The 20,482-nt window shown below is 39.9% G+C and overlaps 1 protein-coding gene and 1 non-coding gene across 3 annotated transcripts in view; both read left to right on the forward strand.

The window, feature by feature from the left end:
- Nucleotides 1-20,482, forward strand: part of ZHX3 (zinc fingers and homeoboxes 3) — a 115,167-nt gene that overhangs the window by 87,757 nt on the left and 6,928 nt on the right. The gene's annotated exons all lie outside the window — the stretch shown is intronic.
- LOC130834255 (U6 spliceosomal RNA) lies at nt 15,601-15,707 on the forward strand. The gene has a single exon (XR_009048638.1). It is a non-coding gene; the product is annotated as a U6 spliceosomal RNA (small nuclear RNA).

Here is a 20,482-nt window from a genome sequence, read left to right on the forward strand (position 1 = left end):
TAAATATAATAAACACTGCTGTACATTGTATATGAAAGTTGTTAAGAGAGTAAATCCTACGAGTTCTCATCACAGGGAAAAAAATTTGTTTTTCGTTTCTTTAATGTTCTGTCTGTCTGAGATGATGTGTGTTCCTTAAACTTATTGTGATCATCATTTCATGCTGTAGGGAAGTCAAATCATTAGGCTATATGCCTTAAACTCATACAGCAATGCTGTATGTCAGTTATATCTCAATAAAAGGGGGGGAAAAGAAGATGAGAAGGTAGAATTCAAAGGGGAAGAAAGCAGAGAGCTGCTCTATCAGAATTATAAAATACGTACCCAAATGGCCTCATGATGAAAGAATTCCAGTCCCACCAAATTCCAGCAGTGTTCCTTTGTCCCACTGGGTCACCTCACCTCTCTGGGCCTTACACTCCTCATTTGTGTGGGGAGAAAAAGAAAATCGAAGTTTTTCCTGGATGGATTTCTGGTAGCATTTGCAGTGGTAGTAGAATGATTGAAACACTGCCTGGTTCGATTCTCCTCTGGTTGGGCTAAATCTTGAATGCTTGTTCGGTTCTGATTGCCACATTTTGAGAGAGACACAGACAAAACAAAGTGTATTCAAAAAAAGCAGGTCACTGGAGAGAGAATGGGTTGAATTTGGGATGCTCACACTGCAGAGGTGAATGCTAAAGGATGAAATGACGACCTTCAACTGCATGAAAGGCTGATGTATAGACAGAGCTGACTGCACCACATAGTGAAGAGTATTGACCTGTTCTGTGTCTGCTCAAAAGACAAATCTAAAACCTGGGAATCAGGTTCAACTAAGAAAAGAGCTTTTAATAAACTGTCATAAGCGGTAACAAGCTCTCAGACCATGGAGATATTCAAGTGGAGACTGGATAACAGGTTGCTGTGGGATTTTTTTGATTGGGAAGGAGGTTGCTCTGCACATAGTATCCCATTCCTCCATCTTGGATGCTTTGAAGTTACTTTAGAACCATGGCTTAGGCTGGAGGCAGACGGAATATGTTTAGTTGTAGATGTTATATTTAGTTGTAGATGATGTGCCCTTGTGCACCGCTACGGAAATTAAACTACAAGCCCATCTGAATTTATTAGGAGTTTGAAGTGTAGAGGAGCCTCTACATGTTGTTCGACCCCAGTCACATATTCTTCAAGGCCCTCTGCCTCATCAACCGCTGACTTCTTCACTTGCTGCTGTTTGTAACAACTCACATACTTCAGGATAGAGGCTAACATTTTTCCATTTATATGTTTATTCACATTTTAATCTTTTGTTTTGAACACCTAGCACCTTCACGTTGTTCAGAATTTAAAATGGTTCACAGGCAAAAGCTTCCGTCTCCCTGTTCCCCTCCCCAGAGGCAACCACTGTTACTAGTTTCTCATGTACTGGCCTGGAGAGATTTGAAGTGCGTGTATACATGAGTACATGTATATTTTTTCTTCTGCACTTTGCTTTTTAAAAGACAACATATGTCAGGACATCTTCACACTACTATATATAAAATAGACAACTGATAAGGACCTGCTATAAAGCCCAGGGAACTCTGCTCAATATGCTGTAATGGCCTAAGCGGGAAAAGAATTAAAAAAAAAAAAAAGAGTGGATATATGTATATGTATAACTGATTCACTTTGCTGTACACCTGAAACTAACAGAACATTGTAAATCAACTATACTCCAATAAAAATTTTTTTAAAAAAGACATCTTGAAGCTTAATCCATAGCAGTGTAAAAAGTGTACCCCCACTCTTTTTCATGGGTGCGTGTTAGTCCCTTCCCCTGTTTGTGGGACAGTTAGGTTATTTCCAGCTCTTTGTTACTACAGGATTGACAGTGGACCACCTTATACCTACATCGCTGTGCTCATGGACAAGCACATCTGCAGGCTACATCCCTAGAGGCAGACTTGCTGAATCAAGGGGAGTGGGCATTTGTAATTTTGTTAGCTGTTGTTAAACATTCTCAGTAGAGGTTTTACCCACTCTCACTCCCACAGCTGTGTGTGAGGGCGCCTTATTTCCTCACTCCCCTGCCAACTCAGTACATTGTCAAATGTTCGAGCCTCTCCAAAGTAAGTGAAAGAAGGAGAATCAGAGTGGTTTTAATTAGTAATTCTCTTACTCTGAGTGAAATCGAGCATCCTTTCTCATGTGTGAGAGCTTGGTGGGCTTTGTAGTGGGGCCACTGAAGAAAGTTCTCAGTGCAGATTGAGCCTGGGAGGGGAGAGGGGAATAGTGCCCCCAAAGGGGAGAGCCAGAGAGTTCGCTTCAGATGAATGCTCCTGAGAGGCTCAGACATGCCCACTAGCCTGCAAGCTATTTAGCCTGTAAAGTCTCTGACCCACACTTGGAAAAATTCAATTAAAACAAAACCAGTGCAATTCAGAAGTAAAACCACATCCAGAACAAACCATTTACTTTTTGCTTTTTTGAAAATATTTAGTTTTAAATTTAATAAAGTAATTTACTTTTGTAAATTGAAACAACATTTGGGATTCAAGTATGTTTCAATGTAACGATTAACTTTGGAAGGTGCAGGTTCTGACTAGTTGGCTTTCAAGGTATCCTCGGTCTGTCCCCAGCTTCCCCCGTCCCCACCTCCTAATCCCCCAGCCCCCACCCGCTTCCCAGAGTTTTTCTGTGGGTCCGAGCAGGTTTTGGCAGAGACCAGAGTCTTTTCACTGGGACACTGGCCTTACGCAGCCTCCCAGCTCATTAGCAGCCTGACCATTAGTTCTCTGAAACGCTCATGTCCAAACCAGCTCAATCCAATTTTTCACCTAGAAAGGGACCTTCCAGTCTCAGCACACATTTGCTTTGGCTTTTGACAGGAAGCTTCCCAGGTTCAAACCTGTCTTGGTTGACAGCAGTACCACCCTTCCAGCTGCCGAAGTCACAAACCTTAGAGTCAGCCTTGCTTCCTGTGTTTGTGATGTTCACACGCTCCATCCTTAGGGTATCTTGTCAGCTCTCCTTTCAGAATGTGTCCAGAATCCAGACGTTTCTCTTTACCTCCATCTCTACCATCCTGGCCCAGGCTGTTGTCATCTCCTGTCTGGATTGCTGCCAACAGGTTTCCTGCTTCTCCTCTTGTTTTTCCTGCAGTCTGTTCTCAACACAGCCAGCAGATGCGTCCTGTGGAATGCAGGTTAGATCACGTCAGCCCTCTGCTCCAGGCCCGCCTGGGCGCTACCCATCTCAGAGAAACTCAGGTCGTCACAATGGCCCTGCACAGTCTGCCACCTCACCTCTTTGACCCTGTCTTCTGCTCTCTCTCAACTACTCCCACTCAGCTGTCCTCCTTGCTGTTCTCTGAACAAGCTAGGCACATTCCCACCTCAAGGTCTTTGCACCAGCTTGTGCCTGTGCCCGGAACACTCTTCAACTCCAGATGGCTCACTTCCTCACCCCCGAGTCTCTGTTCCAATGTCATGTTCTCAGTAAAGCCATTCCAGCCACCATATTTAACATTGCAACCTCATCCCCTCCCCATCTACCACATTCCTTGTCCCTCTTCCCTGCTTTATTTTTCTCCATTGCACTTGTTACTCTTTAACACACAATTTCACTACTCTATTTGATTTACTGTCTCTCCCCTAAACTAGAGTGTAAACCCCAGGACGGCAGAGAATTTTGTATCTCTTTTTTGTCCTACCCATATTCTAGCATCTAGGACAGTGCCTGGCACAGGGCAGGTGCTTAGTAAACATTTGTTAACTGAATTAACTTTCTTTTCTCTATCAAGCTAGTTCTTCAAAGTCTGCCAAACCTAAAGGGAAACAATCAAGTGTTGTATTTTGTTGCTGGTAATGGGGGTGAATTAAATCCAGGAGCAATGCTCCGTGTTTTTCTGGGGAATTTCACAGTATAAATAATCTAACATCACTGGGTAGCAACTTTTATGGAAGGATTAGGAATGATGCATGAAACTTCATTAAGAAAAGTGATAAATACATTCAGACTCCATCTGGAGAATTCGATATGGAGTCAGGTGTCACTCTTAAGAGGGCTCTGGACAAATAGCACATTCAGAGAAGAGGAATTGAGATGACGCCAGGCATTCCAACCCATGACCCCATGTGCAGGAATGAGAATGATTGGCTTGGGGGGAAAAGGACTCTTAGGGAACATGATTCCTTTTTTCAAATGTTGAAAAAGCTGTCATGTGGAAGATTAATAGGTCTTCAGATCTTCTCTGTAGACCTGTCATCATCTTCTCCCCTCCACCCCATCAAAAGCAGACCCAGCTTTAGTGGAACCTGAACATTAGGAGGCAGGGTCTCCTGGGGGGGGGGGGGGGGAAGGTGTCAAGAATATAAGCATAACTTTGTAAAAATACAGATACATTCCTTGGGAGGTGCCCATCAAGTGAGGGTCCCTAAAGCATCAGCGTCTTTAGATTCATGGGAAATCCACCACATTCAGACTCATACGCCAGCGAAACGCAACTCCTTGGTAGCTCTCCAAGCCATGTCGCCTCTTTCCTCCGTGGCTTTGCATAAAGAGTTCCTCTGTCTGGAACACCCTTTTCTCAACAATCTGCTCAGCAGTGTCTACTCGTCCTCCAGCCTCTATTTCAAAGGCTGCCCTTCTGTGAGGCCTTATTACGCAAGTCCTCCAGAAAATGTAGGTGGTGGTAAATCTTTTCCTGCACCCTCACTTGCAATGAATCTTGCGATGCCTCCACTGCAACACTTGGCTTATTGTTTGATTTTTGTTGATTTGTTTATCTGGTTTCCCTTATACTGTGTATCTGTCAGGATGGGTTGGATTATGCTGTAGTATCAAGCAACTCCCAAAACAGCAGTGGATTAAAACAACAAAGGTTATTTCTTGCTCACGTTACGTGTACATTGCAGGTCAGCTTTTGTTCTCCCTTTAGGACCCAGGCTAACAGAATGGCCATGATCTGAAACATTGCCAGTTGCCGGAAAGCATGTACTTTCTCTTAATGCTTTCGCCTAAAGATGACACACTTGCTTACATTTCACTGTTTGCACCCAACTGCAGGTGGGCAGGGAAATCCACTGTGTGCAGAAGGAAAGCAAATCCCAGATTACAGATGAATAGCTTCATAATTATAATACGCGATTAGCTTCTTCAGTATGGGGATGGCATCTTTTCAAAAATCTTTGTATACCCAGTGCCTAGCACGTAGTAAGTCCTCAACTATTTTTGAGTGAAAAATTAAATTTAGTAAAACCCACGGGAAGGTAATTTTGGGGGTGCTTACTGCAAGGAGCCGTTTCCAACATCTTTTCAGCCCCAGTAGGTGCTGACCTCCCCGTCTCTGGAGATAATGAAGCATGGGCCAGTCTAACCACCTTGTAGGCCTGGGTGGTTAGCCATCCTAACCACAGTGGTGATACTTTCAAGATGATTCATGCAGAGACGAGCGATTGAAATATGTGGCCTCTTAAGTCCCTTTATTCTGAGGCCACTGTGTTTTTATCATCGTCACCTTTCTGCGCCTGAGAAAGTGAATTACTGTTCACTACAGAGGCGATGACATCTGACGGGAGCAGGCTGTTTCTGTTGGTGACTTGACAGAAACAAGAATTGTTTGAGGGGGAAACATAAGAGAGCTCTGGCGCTGAGCCCCCTGCTGGATGGTGATTACTAAATGCAGAAAGTATCGTGACCTGTAAGTATCCAGAGAGCGAAATGAGGCCAGCTCTGGGCTTGACGTGGCTTTGACACTTGAGGCCTTGGACTCAGAGACAGACTTCAGTTCTTTGTGACTCCTTCTTTGTTTCAGCAGAAATCTGACAGTCCCGACCAGCAGATCTGCTGGGCTGCCAAGGTCCCGCCCACACACATTCCTGAGGGTGGCCGGGCTCCCTTGTGTTCTTTGTGTTGCAGACTCCCGCTGGCTAACCTCGGTCTCATCACTGAGCCCCACTGTATCAGAGTGCTCTAGTCATACTCAAGAGGAAGCAATCCCTCCCCTCTTCTGTCAGTCTGCACACGTTCTACATATTAAGGATCATGCTAGGACTTCCCAGGTGGCGCAGTGGTTGGGAATCTGCCTGCCAGTGCAGGGGACACGGGTTTGAGTCCTGCTCTGGGAAGATTCCACATGCTGTGGACCAACTGGGCCCATGTGCCACAACTGTTGAGCCTGTGCTCTGGAGTCCGTGAGCCACAACTATTGAGCCCATGTGCCACAACTATTGAAGCCCACGTGCCTGGAGCCTGTGCTCTGCAACAAGAGAAGCTACTACGAGGAGCCCGTGGTACTAAGAGTGGCCCCGCTCTCAGCAACTAGAGAGGGCCTGTGTGCAGCAAGGAAGACCCAATGCAGCCAATAAATAAAATAAATAAATTTATTAAAAAAAAAAAAAAGGATCATGCTAGCCCTGGCAAGTCATTTTAATCTTTAAAAATAACAACACTGGACAAATTCAGCTTGTAAAAACCTTTGAGCCTTATGTAAGAAGGCTCAAAATCATGCAGTTAATGATGTAAATAATGTAGAAAGAATGAAAGGTAGTGGGTTTATTATTCATTTGGTATTCAGAGTGAATGTGGCTTAAAAAAGAACATTGGAGTTAGAACATTAGGCTCACATACGGATCTGCGTGTGGCTTTGGTCCTGTCACCTTCCCTTTCTTGCTCAATAGCTCCTCAGTGCTGTGGGCACAGGGGCAAGAGTAACTAACTCTGGAGGCTACTGGGATGGATCGAGAGAGATGAAGGCACTTTGCAGGCTGTGAAGCACTTTGAGAGAGAGAATTGAAGTAAACCCAGTTTCCTGGTTGGTCATGGATATTTCTCAGACTTTCTCGCACAGCAGTGGCGCCATCAGTGCAAATCGATCCACTTGTGTGTGGTATTATCTTATACTTCAGAAGTTTCTGGAGATGGGACCCATTGATTTAATTCAGAGTTTGTGGCAAGCAGTTCACAGTTCATGCCAAACAGCGACTCTAAAAGGTATTTAGACATTGTGTCACTTATGGCCTGGACCAAATTCACATGAGAACCTGCTGGGTATTTTGTTTTATTTTTCTTGCACATCTGGCCCCAATACAACTTTTTGACACTTGCAGTGTATGGGGTTCACTCATTTTTTTCAGCTGTTGTGTGTGACTTCACACAAATATATAATTTTCAGGATGTTTATAACTAGGGTGATTTTCAAGGGTAAAAACTCTGCACTTTCAAGGATCCTGCCTACTCAAACTGTGCCCTGAAGGATTTCAGGATGTCAAGGGTCCAACGAAATGGTCAAGTCCATTGATGACTTGAAATTGATATTTGAAAACAGTGAGTGCTCAGATTCCCTCCACCTCTCTGGTACAGGTAAATCCATGGTGGTTATCATTTGTTCCTATTGAATGACTTCAGCAAGGTGAGTTTGCTAAGTAAATGATAAGATAGTGACACAAAATAGGGGGCTCCATTTTGACAAGGCCTTGGCATCTGTGAGGGTATCAGGACCCCCTCCGCCATCCCCCATCTTGTACCTCCGGTGCACAGAATGGTCGTGTCACACTGAAACCTCCCAGCTGTTACATGAGCTATTCACAGCCATGCTGTATGCTGGCTACCCTGTTTGCAGGGTGCACTGCTCACTGGCACTATTCATTTTATTTATTTTAATCCTTACTGCTATTTTAAAAATTAAAAGCAACACATGATTGTAACAAATTCAAACAATAAAGAACGCATAAAGTTAAAAAAAAAGTAGTCATTATTGTCTAATGGGTTCTTTGTTCTAAATTCTGTTCATATTCAAACAGATACAAGTCTAGATAGATTGTTCATTATATGATGAAATCATATATTTTATTATGCAGTATACTACATATTTTATTATTTAAATGTGTCTCAGAGATATATTTACATCAGTGCATGTAGGTCTCAATCCTTTTCAATGGCTGCATTTCATTTCCTAGTTCGTATGTTCTGTTTTTTGTTTTATCACTACTTTACTAATGGACATTGTTAATGCTAAGAAGTGAGGCAATGAATGACCTTGTTGATATCATTGTGATCCTGTGCATGTGTTTCAGCACTTCATCAGACTGTGTGGGTTCTTAGAAGTGAAATGTCTAGATAAAAGGATATGCCTTTTAACATTTTGATGGTTATTATGACATTGACCTTCATAAAAATGTCACCAGTTTATGTTCTCACCAATGGTGCATGACTACTGTATGGTCTGTATTTCCAGTTTTTGCCAATCTGTGAGGAATGGGAAAAAAAAAGAATCTCATTTTTTATTTAATTTCAATATCCCTAATTACTAGTGAGGTTGAGAATCTTTCCTAGTTTATAGCTTGTGTATTTTGCTTGTTCATTTTCTTTGCTGCTTTTTCTGTATTTTTGTCTTATATATTGTAAATGTTAATTATTTATAATGTGCTTTGTAAAATTTCTCCCAGTGCGTCATCTGTGTTTAACCCTTATCAGTGGTTTCTTTTACTATTCAGAAGTTTTAAATATTTATGTAGTCAGATCAATCAGCCTTTTCTTTTGTGGTTTCTAGGTTTTGAGTCTTACATAGGAAGAACTTTAAAATGTTCAGCACAACTAAAAACTTCTTTTTTCTCCAGCATGTTTGTAACTTTTATTTTTCTGTTAAATTCGCTTGAAAAATAGTGTTCTTCATAGCATGAGGTAGGGATTGAACTTAGTTGTCCTCATAGTTACTCATTTGTCTCTCTTTCCCAACTGATTTAAAAATGGCACTGCTTTCATAGTCTGAAAATCCTCTGTATTCAAAGTGTATCTAGATGGTCCATTCATCCATTTATCAGTTCTTATGCTGATAATACATTATTTTAATTATTCAAGCCTTAAAATATGTTTTGCTGTAATGGAAGTTCCTCTTAATAGTTCTGTCTCAAAACTTTTAAAGCTATTTTGTACTTTTTTCCTTCCAGAGGAATTTCAGATTCAGCTTGTCAAGTTCTATCAAAGATCATGATGCAGTTCTCCCAACATTTTTTAAGTAAAAAGTTTCAAACATACAGAAAAATTGAATTTTATAGCAAACATCCATATACTCACTACCTAGATTTTACCATTAATATTTTACAATACTTGCTTTACCTGATGGAATTTTGATTGTGATTATAATTCTTCTGAATTTAGAGATGATTAGAGAGAACGGACATCTATACAAATCCACATCTTTATCTTCAGGAATATGCTATGATTCTCCATTTATTTAGCTCTTTTTTGTTCTTATTAAAGTTTTATAGTTATTGTCATACAGATTTTGCATGTATCTTATCAGGTTTATTTAAAAAATTTTTAAACTGAGTATAGTTGATTTATAATATTGTATTACTTTCAGGTATGCAACATAGTAATTCAATATTTTTATAGATTATACTCCATTTAAAGTTGTTACAACATAATGGCTATATTTCACCCTGCTATACAATATATCATTGTTTACTTTATACATAATACTTTGTATCTCTTAATCCCATAACCCCCCCCCCCCACCCTCTTCCCTCTCCCTACTGGTAACCACGTTTGTTCTCTATATCTGTAAGTCTGTTTTGTTATATGCAGTTGTTTGTTTTACTTTTTAAATTCCACATATAAGTGATAACATAGAGTATTTGTCTTTCTCTGTCTGACTTATTTCACTAAGCATAATATTGTCTAGGTCCATCCATGTTGTTGCAAATGGCAGAATTTCATCCTTTTTTATGGCTGAGTAATATTCTATCATACACACACACACACACACACACACACACACACACACACCCCACATCTTCTTTATCCATTTATTTGTTGATGGACACTTTGGTAGCTTCCATATCTTGGCTGTTGTGAATAATGCTGCTGTGAACATTGAGGTAATGTATCTTTTTGAATTTGAGTTTTCATCTCTTCCAAATATATGCCCAGGGGTGAGATTGCTGGATCATATGGTAGTTCTATTTTTAGTTTTTTGAGGAGCCTCCATACTGTTTTCCATAGTGACTGCACCAATTTACATTCCCACCAACAGAGTACAAGGGTCCCTTTTCTCCACATTTTCAGCTACATTTGTTATTTGTAGGCTTTTGGACAATAGCCATTTTAACAGGTGTGAGGTGACATAAGGTTTACTCAGGTCTTTTCCACATTTGCTCCTTACTGTGAGTGGGCTTGTTCTCTCCCCTGCTCCATTTCCTTCTCTAATTGATTACTTTTGGCATATGGGAAAGTTAATGGTTTGTATGTGTTGCAAATATATCTCATCATCCTATCAGTTCTCTTATTAGTTATAATAATTTTTCAGGGGGTTTTCTTACTAGACAGTCCCCTTGTATGCAAGTAACACTGGTTTGTCTCAACAGTTTTTACTGTCTAGGATCCTATTACTATGTCAAATGATAATAGTGGGAATCATAATCTTGTTCCTGACTTGAAATGTTTCACTATTAGGTGTAATGTTTGCTGTGGTTTCTGGGAGAAATCCTTCATCTAAGGACATTTCCTTCTTTTTTCCTTGATTTCCTTCATTTGCTAAATCTTTTCAAGAATGGTAGTTTAGACTTGAATAACTCTAAAGAACAATTGAACCTAATGGACATGTATAGAACACTCCTCCCAGCAACAGCAGAATATACACCTTAAGTGCACACAGAATATTTTCTAGGATAGATCACATGTTTGGACACAAAACAAGTCTTAAGAAATTTAAGAAGGTTGAAGTTGTATCAAGTATCTTTTCCAGCCACAATGAAATGAAACTAGAAACCAATAGCAGAAGGAAAACTGAAAAATTCACAAATATGAGGAAATTAAAAACACATTCTTTAACAACCAAGTGGGTCAAGAAAGAAATCACAAGGGAAACTAGAAAATACCTCGAAACAAATGAAAACAAAACCACAACACTCTAAAACTTAAGTATGCAGCAAAAGCAATACAAGGGGGGGGGCATTTATAGCAGTAAATACTTTCATTAAAAAAAGAAGAAAGATCTCAAATCAACAACCTAACTTTATACCTCAAGGAAATAGAAAAACAAGAACAAACTAAACCCAAAGTTAGCAGAAGGAAGGAAATAATAAAGATTAGAGGGAAAATAGAGAATAAAAAAACCATAGAAATATTCAACAAAACAGAATTGTTTTTTTGTTTGTTTGTTTTTTTAAAGATCGACAAACGTGAAAAATTCTTAGCCAGACTAAAAAAAAAAAAGAGAGAGAAGACCCAGTAACAAAAATCAGAAATGAAAGAGGAGACAGTACAACTGATGCCACAAAAATAAAAAAGATCATAAGAGGCTATTATATGCCAACAAATTGGATAACCTAGAAGAAATGGATAAATTCCTTAATACATACAGCCTACAAAAACTGAATCATAAAGAAATAAAAAATCTGGCCAGACTTATAACTAGTAAGGAGATTAAATCAGTAATCCAAAACCTTCCAACAAAGAAAAGCCCAGGATCAAAAGGCTTCACAGGAGATTTCTACCAAGGCATTTAAGAATTTTAATTCAATTGTACCTTAATAGTAAATAAATGAATGAATGGATGAATGAATGAATGAATTTTAATACCATACCTTCTCAAACTCTTCCAGAAATCAAAGAGGAGGGAATACTTCCAAACTCATGAGGTCAGCATTACTTGATACCAAAACCAGACAAAGATACTATAAGAAAGAAGACGGCAGACCAATATTCCTGACGAACGTTGATATAGAAACAATCAACAAGATACTGGCAAATTGAATTCAATGGCATATTAAAAGGATTATACACTGTGACCAAGTGGGTTTATTCCTGGAGTGCAAGGATAGTTCAACATATGAAAATCAATCAACATAGTATACAACATTAACAAAATTGAGGACAGAAACCGCGTGATCATCTGAATTGATGAAGAAAAAGCACTTAATAAAATTTAACATCCTTTATGATAGAAACATTCAACAAACTAGGAATGGAAGATAATTACCTCAACATAGTATGAAATGCCCACCATTCTTAATGGTGAGAAACTGAAAGATTTTCATCTAGGTTTAGGAACGAGGCAAGGATGCCCACTCTTAGCATCTCTTTTCAACTACTGGAAGTCTTAGCAGAGGCATTTAACTTGAAAAGGAGAGAGTAAAATTGTCTCTGTATACAGATGACACGATCATGTAAGTAGAAAACCCTAAACATTCCACCAAAATAACTCTTAGGAATTCAACAAAGTTACAGGACACAAAATCAACGCACAACAAAATCAGCTTATATATACTAACAGTGAAAATCCAAAAAGGAAATTAGGAAAATAATCTCATTTACAATAGTATCAAAAAGAATAAAATACTTGATAATAAGCTTAATTAAGGAGTCAAAAGACTTGTACATTAAAAACTACAAAACAATGCCAAAAGAAATTAAAGAGGATGCAAGTAAGTAGACATCTCACGTTCATGGATTGGAAAACTTAGTATTGTTAAAATGTCCATACTATCCAAAGCAATCTGTAGATTGAACCTGTAGGCTCAGTGCAATCCCTATAGATATCCCACTGACATTTTCTTGCAGAAATAGAAAAAAATTCTAAAATTCATATGAAATCTCAAAGGACGCTGAATAGCCAAAACAATCCCGTGAAAGAGAAACAAAGCTAGAAGCTTCACACATCCTGATTTCAAAATATATTACAAAGCTACAACAATCAAAACAGTATGGTACTGGCATAAAGACAGGCATAGACCAATGGAACAGAATACAGAGCCCAGAAGTAAAACTCTCTCATATATGGTCAAATGATCTTCAGCAAGGATGCCAAGACTACACAGTGGAGAAAGGATAGTCTCTTCAACAAATGGTGATGTGGGCAAACTGGATATCCACATGCAAAAAGAATAAAGATGGACCATTACCTTACATCATATATAAAAATTAACTCAGAAATAAAGACCTAAACATAAGACCTGAAACTGTAAAACTCCTGGAAGGAAACACAGGGGGAAAGCTTCATGATATTGGTTTGGCAGTGATTTCTTGGCTATGACACAAAAAGCAAATGCAACAGAAGCAAAAATAGACAAATGGGACTATATTAACCTTAAAAACTTCTGTGCATCAAAGGAAACAACAGAAAGAAAAGGCAACCTATAGAATGGGAGAAAATATTTGCAAACTATATATCTAGTAATGGGTTAATATCTGGAATACATAAAGGACTCCTACAACACAACAACAAAAAACAAATAACCTGATTAAAAATGGGTAAAGGACTTGGATAGACATTTCTCCAAAGAAGCTATACAAATGGCTAAGAAGCATATGAAGAGATGCTCAGCATCACTAATCATTAGGGAAATGCAAGTCAAACCAAATCAGATATCACCTCATACCTGTTAAGACAGCCAGTATCCCCCCACCAAAAAAAAGCACACACAAAATAGTAAGTGTTGGTGAGGATGTGGAAAAATTGAAACCCTTGTCACTGTTGGTGGGAATATAAAGTAGATGCTATGGAAAACATTATGAAGGTCCTCAGTAAATCAAAAATAGAATTCCCATGTTACCAACAAATCTACTTCAGGGTTTATATCCAAAAGAATTGAAAGCAGAAATGTGAAGAGATATTTGTACACCCATGTTCATAGCATTATTTAAAATAGCCAAGATATGGAAGCAACCTAAATGTCCATCAACAGATGAATGGATAAAGAAAATGTGGGATACACACACACACACACACACACACACACACACACACACACACACACACAATGGAATATTATTCAGCCCTTAAAAGGAAGGAAATACTGTCATATGGTAACACATGGGTGGACCTTGAGGACATTAAGTGAAATAAGCCAGTCACAGAAACACAAGTTCTGCATGGTTCCACTTACATGAGGTGTCCAAAGTTGTCAAACTTGTAGAGGCAGAAAGTAGAATGGTGGTTTTCAGGGGCTGGGGAGAGGGATAGGGGACCCATTGGTTTTCAGTGAGTATAGAGTTGCAGTTCTGCAAGAGAAAAAGAGGTCTGAAGATCTGTTGTACAGCAGTATGGGTGTAGTTAACACTACTCTACTGTACACTTAAAAGTAGTTAAGATTGTAAATTTTAAGTTATGTGTTTTTTACCACAAGAAAAATGAGAGTGTAATCCTATTAAATGCTGTTTTGTTTTCTCTCCTTTAATTTATTAATGATATTAAGTATTTTTAGAGATTTCTTAGTTTTAAAACATCCTTGCAATCTTAGTGTGAACCACAGCTCCTCTGTGACAGATGATAAGGAGCCAATTTCCTTAGTATATAGAGAACTCTTAAAATCCATAGAAAAATGGACAAAAAATAATTTATCACAAAATGTCAGTAACATGTGAAAAGATTCTCAGCCATGCCTATAAAGAAATGCAAGTTAAAACAATAGTGACCAGGGACTTCCCTAGTGGCGCAATGGTTAAGAATCCGCCTGCTAATGCAGGGGACATGGGTTCAAGCCCCAGTCCAGGAAGATCTCACATGCCGCGGAGCAACTAAGCCTGTGTGCCACAACTACTGAGTCTGTGCTCTAGAGCCCGAGAGCCACAACTGTTGAGCCCATGTGCCACAACTATTGAAGCCCGCGTGCCTAGAGCCCGGGCTCTGCAACAAGAGAAGCCATCACAATGAAAAGCCCACAAACCGCAACGAAGAGTAACCCCTGCTCACCGCAACTAGAGAGAGCCCATGTGCAGCAAGGAAGATCCAACGCAGTCAATAAATAAATTAATTAAAAACAAAAACAACAGTAGTGACCAGTTTTTCATGTATATATTAGCAAAGACTAGAAGTAGTGATGACATGCAGTGACACTTAGGTCACTTCATTCTCTGGTGATGGGAGTGAAAATCAGTACCGCCTAATTAGAGGGCAATTTTTTAGTTTATGGCAGTATTTTAAATGCCACAGCAATTGTACTTATAAGAAATATAGAATTTCAGATATTTTCAAATGCACAAAAGTATTTGCCGGGATAGCCATTGAGCCATTATTTGTAAGAGTTTAAAAAATTGGAGAAATGCAAATGTCTATTAAGAGATTGGTTAAGTAAATTATGATACATGCATAAGTTAGAACACTGTTTAAAAGAATGAGATAAACCGTAGGCTCTGACATGGAAAGATGTTGAAAGTACATTGTCGTGGGAAGAAAGGAGAGGATCAGAACAGAATGTGAAGGGACTTCCTAGGTGGCGCAGTGGTTGAGAACCTGCCTGCCAATGCAGGGGACACGGGTTTGATCCCTGCTCCAGGAAGATCCCACATGCCATGGAGCAACTAAGCCCATGCACCACAACAACTGAGCCTGTGCTCTAGAGCCCGTGAGCCATAACTATTGAGCCCATGTGCTGCAACTACTGAAGCCCACGCCCCTAGAGCCTGTGCTCCGCAACAAGAGAAGCCACCACAATGAGAAGCCCGCGCACCACAATGAAGAGTAGCCCCTACTTGCAGCAACTAGAGAAAACCTGTGCACAGTAGCAAAGACCCAATGCAGCCAATAAATAAAAATAAGTTAAAAAAAAAAAACAAACAGAATGTGAAAATACAACTCCATTTTTGGTTTTTTAAAAAATCGGTTGTAGTAACTTATGCCTAGAAAACATCTGAGTGCTCGCTTCGGCAACACATATACTAAAATTGGAATGATACAGAGAAGATTAGCATGGCCCCTGTGCAAGGATGACACGCAAATTCGTGACACATTCCATATTTTTTAAAAAATAATAAATAAATAAAATGAAAAAAAATTAATAGAAAACATCTGGAATAATAGACCCTAGATTATTAACAGTGGCTATCTCTAGGGAGAATAGGGAAGATTTTCACTTCATTATTTCTGAGAGAAACTCTACATAGAGCATCATTTGAAATAGAAAGAAAAGGGTAAATTTCAACGTAAATCTGTATTGCTAACAATTACAAAGAAAAGGGAATGCTACCTGAAAATTTTTATTTTGGAATCAGTTGAGGTTTCCTTGTGGTCTGTTATACCACATGACCCACTTTTAAATATGTCTCATGAATGTTCTTAAAAGAATATGAAGTTGATTGCTGTGGAATATTCAAAACTACTCATATCTGTCAAATTCTCATTATAGAAATCTCATTCTTCACATCCTTTCCTGTTGTCTACTCGGGCTTTCAAAACCATGAGTAGTGTATTAAAATCTCGGATTATGTTTCTGTAACGCTGTCAGCTTCTCCCATCATTCCTGTTTCTATCAGTAAATTGTGGGTTGTATGTTCAGGAGGGCCGCAGTCCAGCCACCATAACGCTTGGAAAGCGTCTGCTGGCAGTTGCCTTCTAAACTTTCGAAATCTTTTGTTGAACTCTTATTGTCCTTCCAGTTCCTTCCTGAGAATTAAAACAACAGAAAGTTCCTGACTTATCTGTAATTTAAAGCTAAACACTTTAAGAATTTGATCTACAAACTCATATCTTTTTTTCCAGCCCCACACGTGTGATATTTTGCAGTGTTGAAGTACAGTGACTATTTATTAGCTGCAGCTTTGTTAATTTAGGGAACTGAGCAATTCCTAGTTTCCAAAGGCAGATTTTTTGGGGAAAGTTATATACTTTCAGTCTTATTTCCTCATTAAAAAAAAATCCATTTATAAGATGGAAACTTTTGAGACAGGGTGTAGAGAGGATTGTATAAAGAATGAAGAACCTGCAATTGTCATCTGGTCCTTTTCTGGGCATCTCTTTGGCAGCATAAAATCTCACATTTACGAGGGTGAGTCAAAAATTATCCACACTCTGACTGTAGAATTTATTTTAATTAACTTTTAGAAAAGACAAATACATCATTTTCAACATAACCTCCTTGCTTTTCAATACAGTGTGTCCATCTGTCAACAGGCTTTCGTATTCCCTCATTAAAAACATTTTAGGCTGAGCTGTGAGCCAAGAATGCACTGCTGTCCTCACTTCTTCATCAGAAGTGAAACTTCATCTTTGTAGGGCTGCTTTCATGGGACCAAACAGGTGAAAGTCCGATGGAGCAAGATCAGGACTATAGGGAGGATGTTTTAACACCTCAAAACGAAGTTTTTGCAGTATGAGCAGAAGTGTGTGGACGTGCATTGTCATGCAAGATCACAGTGCCCTTGGATAGCAGTCCTCTGTGTTTAATCTGAAGTTTAGGCTTCAGCTCTTCAATAAGCATCTGACTGTAACGAGCACTGTTGATTGGTGAACTTTTTTCCATCTTAAGCCACTGTCTATTTGACAGAATCATTTCATGTGTACACTCAGTGTTGTCATCAGCCGTGGACGTCCAGCTCCTTCTTGATGGCTAACACTTGTGCAACCTTCCTTGAACTTCTCTATCCATTCATACACACTTCTTCGCGACAAAAGTTTCTCTCTGCTGCACACCGAGTACACCCTCAGGCCACAAAAAGTGAAGCATTGCACGCTGCTTTTCTTTGTGTAAATCACAAATGGGTCATCCATTTTTGTGCACAGCACAGTTACAAATGAACTGATGTAATGTGTTCACACCTGCACAGCAGTGACTGGGGAGACAGTAGCCTTGAACAGAAAGTGCTGATAAGACAGTGTGGCCAACAGAAGATTTAACTGACCGGAGTGTAGATAATTTTTGACTCACCCTCGTATATCAGCTTACCTCTCTCAGGGCTCAACTCAACAAACAGTGTATTTTCTCCAGTAATTACTGCCTCACTTGTCAGGCACGGTCCATGTGTGCCTTCTGGATGAGTGGTTTTCTTTTTCTTTTTTAGAACTTTTATTGAGATATGATTGACATATGATAAATTGCACATATTTAAAGTGTACAATTTGATGTTTTTTTCTGATTAGTAATGTATATATGGCAATCCCAATCTCCCAATTCATCCCCTCCTTCCCCGCTTTCCCCCCTTGGTGTCCATATGTTTGTTCTCTACATCTGTGTCTCTGTTTCTGCCTCGCAAACCAGTTAATATGTACCATTTTTCTAGGTTCTGCATATATTCGTTAATTGAATGAGTGGTTTTCTAGGGAATTAGAGTTTTACCCTTTAAGCACCACTTTTATTGGATACCTTTAAAAAAAAATGTATGACAAATAGACCAGCCCCAACTTAGCTAAATGGGTCGTGTTGCTGGTCAGGTGGTGAGTACCTGGGTATTCACTGAACAATTCTTTCAACTTTGTTGTGTGTTTGAAATCTTTCCTAATAAATGTTGGGGGAAATACAGCTCAGGAAAGTCATGCAGGTCTTCTTCCAGCAGCGTTGTGGTTGCTCGGAGAGCTCAGTGTGTGGAGTGGTTGAGGGCAGCCTCCAGAGCCAGCTTGCCAGCCTCTGCTGCCTCCTAGCTGTGTGCCCTTCAGGCGGTTACGCTTCTCTGAGCTTTGTCTTTCTTGTCTGTAAGGCACGAGTGAGAAGAGTTCCTCCTCTGGGGTTTGTTGTGAGAGTAAAACGCGAGGGTGTGGATAAAAGCACCCCCTACAGTATTAAACACTCAGTGACCTTTGGCAATTGCTGCCCCCCCCCCCCCCCCCCCGCCCCGACTGCTGTGGTTGCATCGCCTTGGTCATGCAGGACTGACCCACTCAGGGGTTGGCAGTGGCACACCCCAACATCATTGATGTGAAAGACAGTTTGGGGCTACCCTGAGGTTCAATTGTGAATGACACTGGGACCATTTCCCCAAATCAAATGCATCTTCATGTCATCCCCTTCTCAGCCTTCGTAGATAAAATACGAGGGACATCGTGTAACTCTCACTCGGTGGAGCCCAGTCCCCGTTGCAGATGTCAGTCAGGCCTGAGTGTCGGGTGCTGTGTAGCGGGCGGCGCCTGCCCCTCAGCTCCACTGCTGCCCGGCCTCCTGGGGCACACGCTCGATTCCTTAGCAGCGTCTGCAGTTCTCTTCCCTCTCTCGCCTCAGACTTGATGTTCACAGCCACTGCCCTGCACCTTTCCCCGGGGCAGAAGTCAGGAAGAGGAAGGCAAATAAGGAGGTATCATAAATCAGTGATGTCGCTGGTATTGGAACCTTAGAAGTGAGTGATGCCCCTCTTTGACAGAACTGAGGGCTGCAGCTTTCTGTCTGCCACCTTTCTTAGGTTTTTGAAGTCCTTTCAGTGGTTTTGTGTATATTCACAGTTGTATGCAACCATCACCACTACCTAATTTTAGACCATTTGCATCTCCCCCTTAGCAGTCAGTCCCCATTCTCCCCTCCCCCCTCAGCCCGGGGCAAATGCTGATCTGTTTTCTGTCACTATGGATGTACCTGCTCTGGGTGTTTCAGGCAATATGTGGCATTTTGTGTCTGCCTTGATGATGTTTCTGTCTGTGCTGTAGCATGTGTCAGTACTTCATGCCTTTCTATGGCTGAACAATAGTCCATCGTGTGGACATGCGTATTGTGTTTATTCATCCCCCTGTTGACGGCCATTGAGGTTGCTTGTACTTTTTGGCTATTATTATGGTGCTCTGAATATTTGTGTGGACATATTTTCATTTCTGTTTGGTATATACCTAAGCGTGGAATTAGGTCTTACGGTCACTCTATATTTAACTTTCTGAGGCACTGCCGGACTGTTTTCTGAAGTGCAGCAATGGCTGCACCATTTCACCTCCGCACCAGCAACGTAGGAGGGCTCTAGCTTCTCCGCTTCTCACCTGTAGTGTTATTTACTATGTCATTGTGATTATAGCCATCATGGTAGGTGTGAATTCATATCTCATTGTGGTTTTGGTTTGTATTTCCCTAATGACTAATGATGTTGAGCACTTTTTTAATATGCTTCTTGGCCATTTGTATGTCTTCTTTGGAGAAATGTCTGTTCAAATCCTTTACCTGTTTTTCAATTGGGTTTTTGTCTTTTTATTATTCAGTTATAAGCCCCTTATCAGATATGTGATTTGCAAATATTTTCTCCCTTTCTGTGGCTTGTCTTTTTCACTTTCTTGATGATGACCTTTAAAGCACAAAAGTTTTTTAATTTTGATGAAGTCTGATTTGTCTGTTTTTTTATGTCACTTGTGATTAAGATATTCTGTTTGACGTCTTCAGTGACTTATCTGAAAATCTGATTTGCTTACTGTAAATACAACGGTATTATTCTTAGTTTTCCTGATTTGGAATCTAACCAGGTGGTAAAGCACTTGATTTAAAATGTTTATTGGTAATATATAGAAGAGCTTAGAAATGTTGATACTCGTTGAGCTGGTAAATTACCCATTCCTGTGCACTCAGCCTCAGGAAATAGATAGAAGAAATACATCCTGTATGCCCAGAGGTCATTTCACTGTCACCTCTGAGAGTGGGACGCTGAAAGCCTGTTCATAGCAGAGGAGATTAAGTCCATAGTGGTCCATTATTAGGTAGCTGTTGAATATTATAATTCTGCAGCTTATTTAATGACACTGTTTATGATGAAATGTTTAGTGAAAAAAACCAAAACACAAGTGTGTGTCCATTAATGATTAAAAATGTGTATAAAATATCTGGACTAGGTGGAAAATTAT

Source organism: Hippopotamus amphibius, chromosome 12, assembly GCF_030028045.1.
Source record: "Hippopotamus amphibius kiboko isolate mHipAmp2 chromosome 12, mHipAmp2.hap2, whole genome shotgun sequence".
Lineage (NCBI taxonomy): Eukaryota > Metazoa > Chordata > Mammalia > Artiodactyla > Hippopotamidae > Hippopotamus > Hippopotamus amphibius.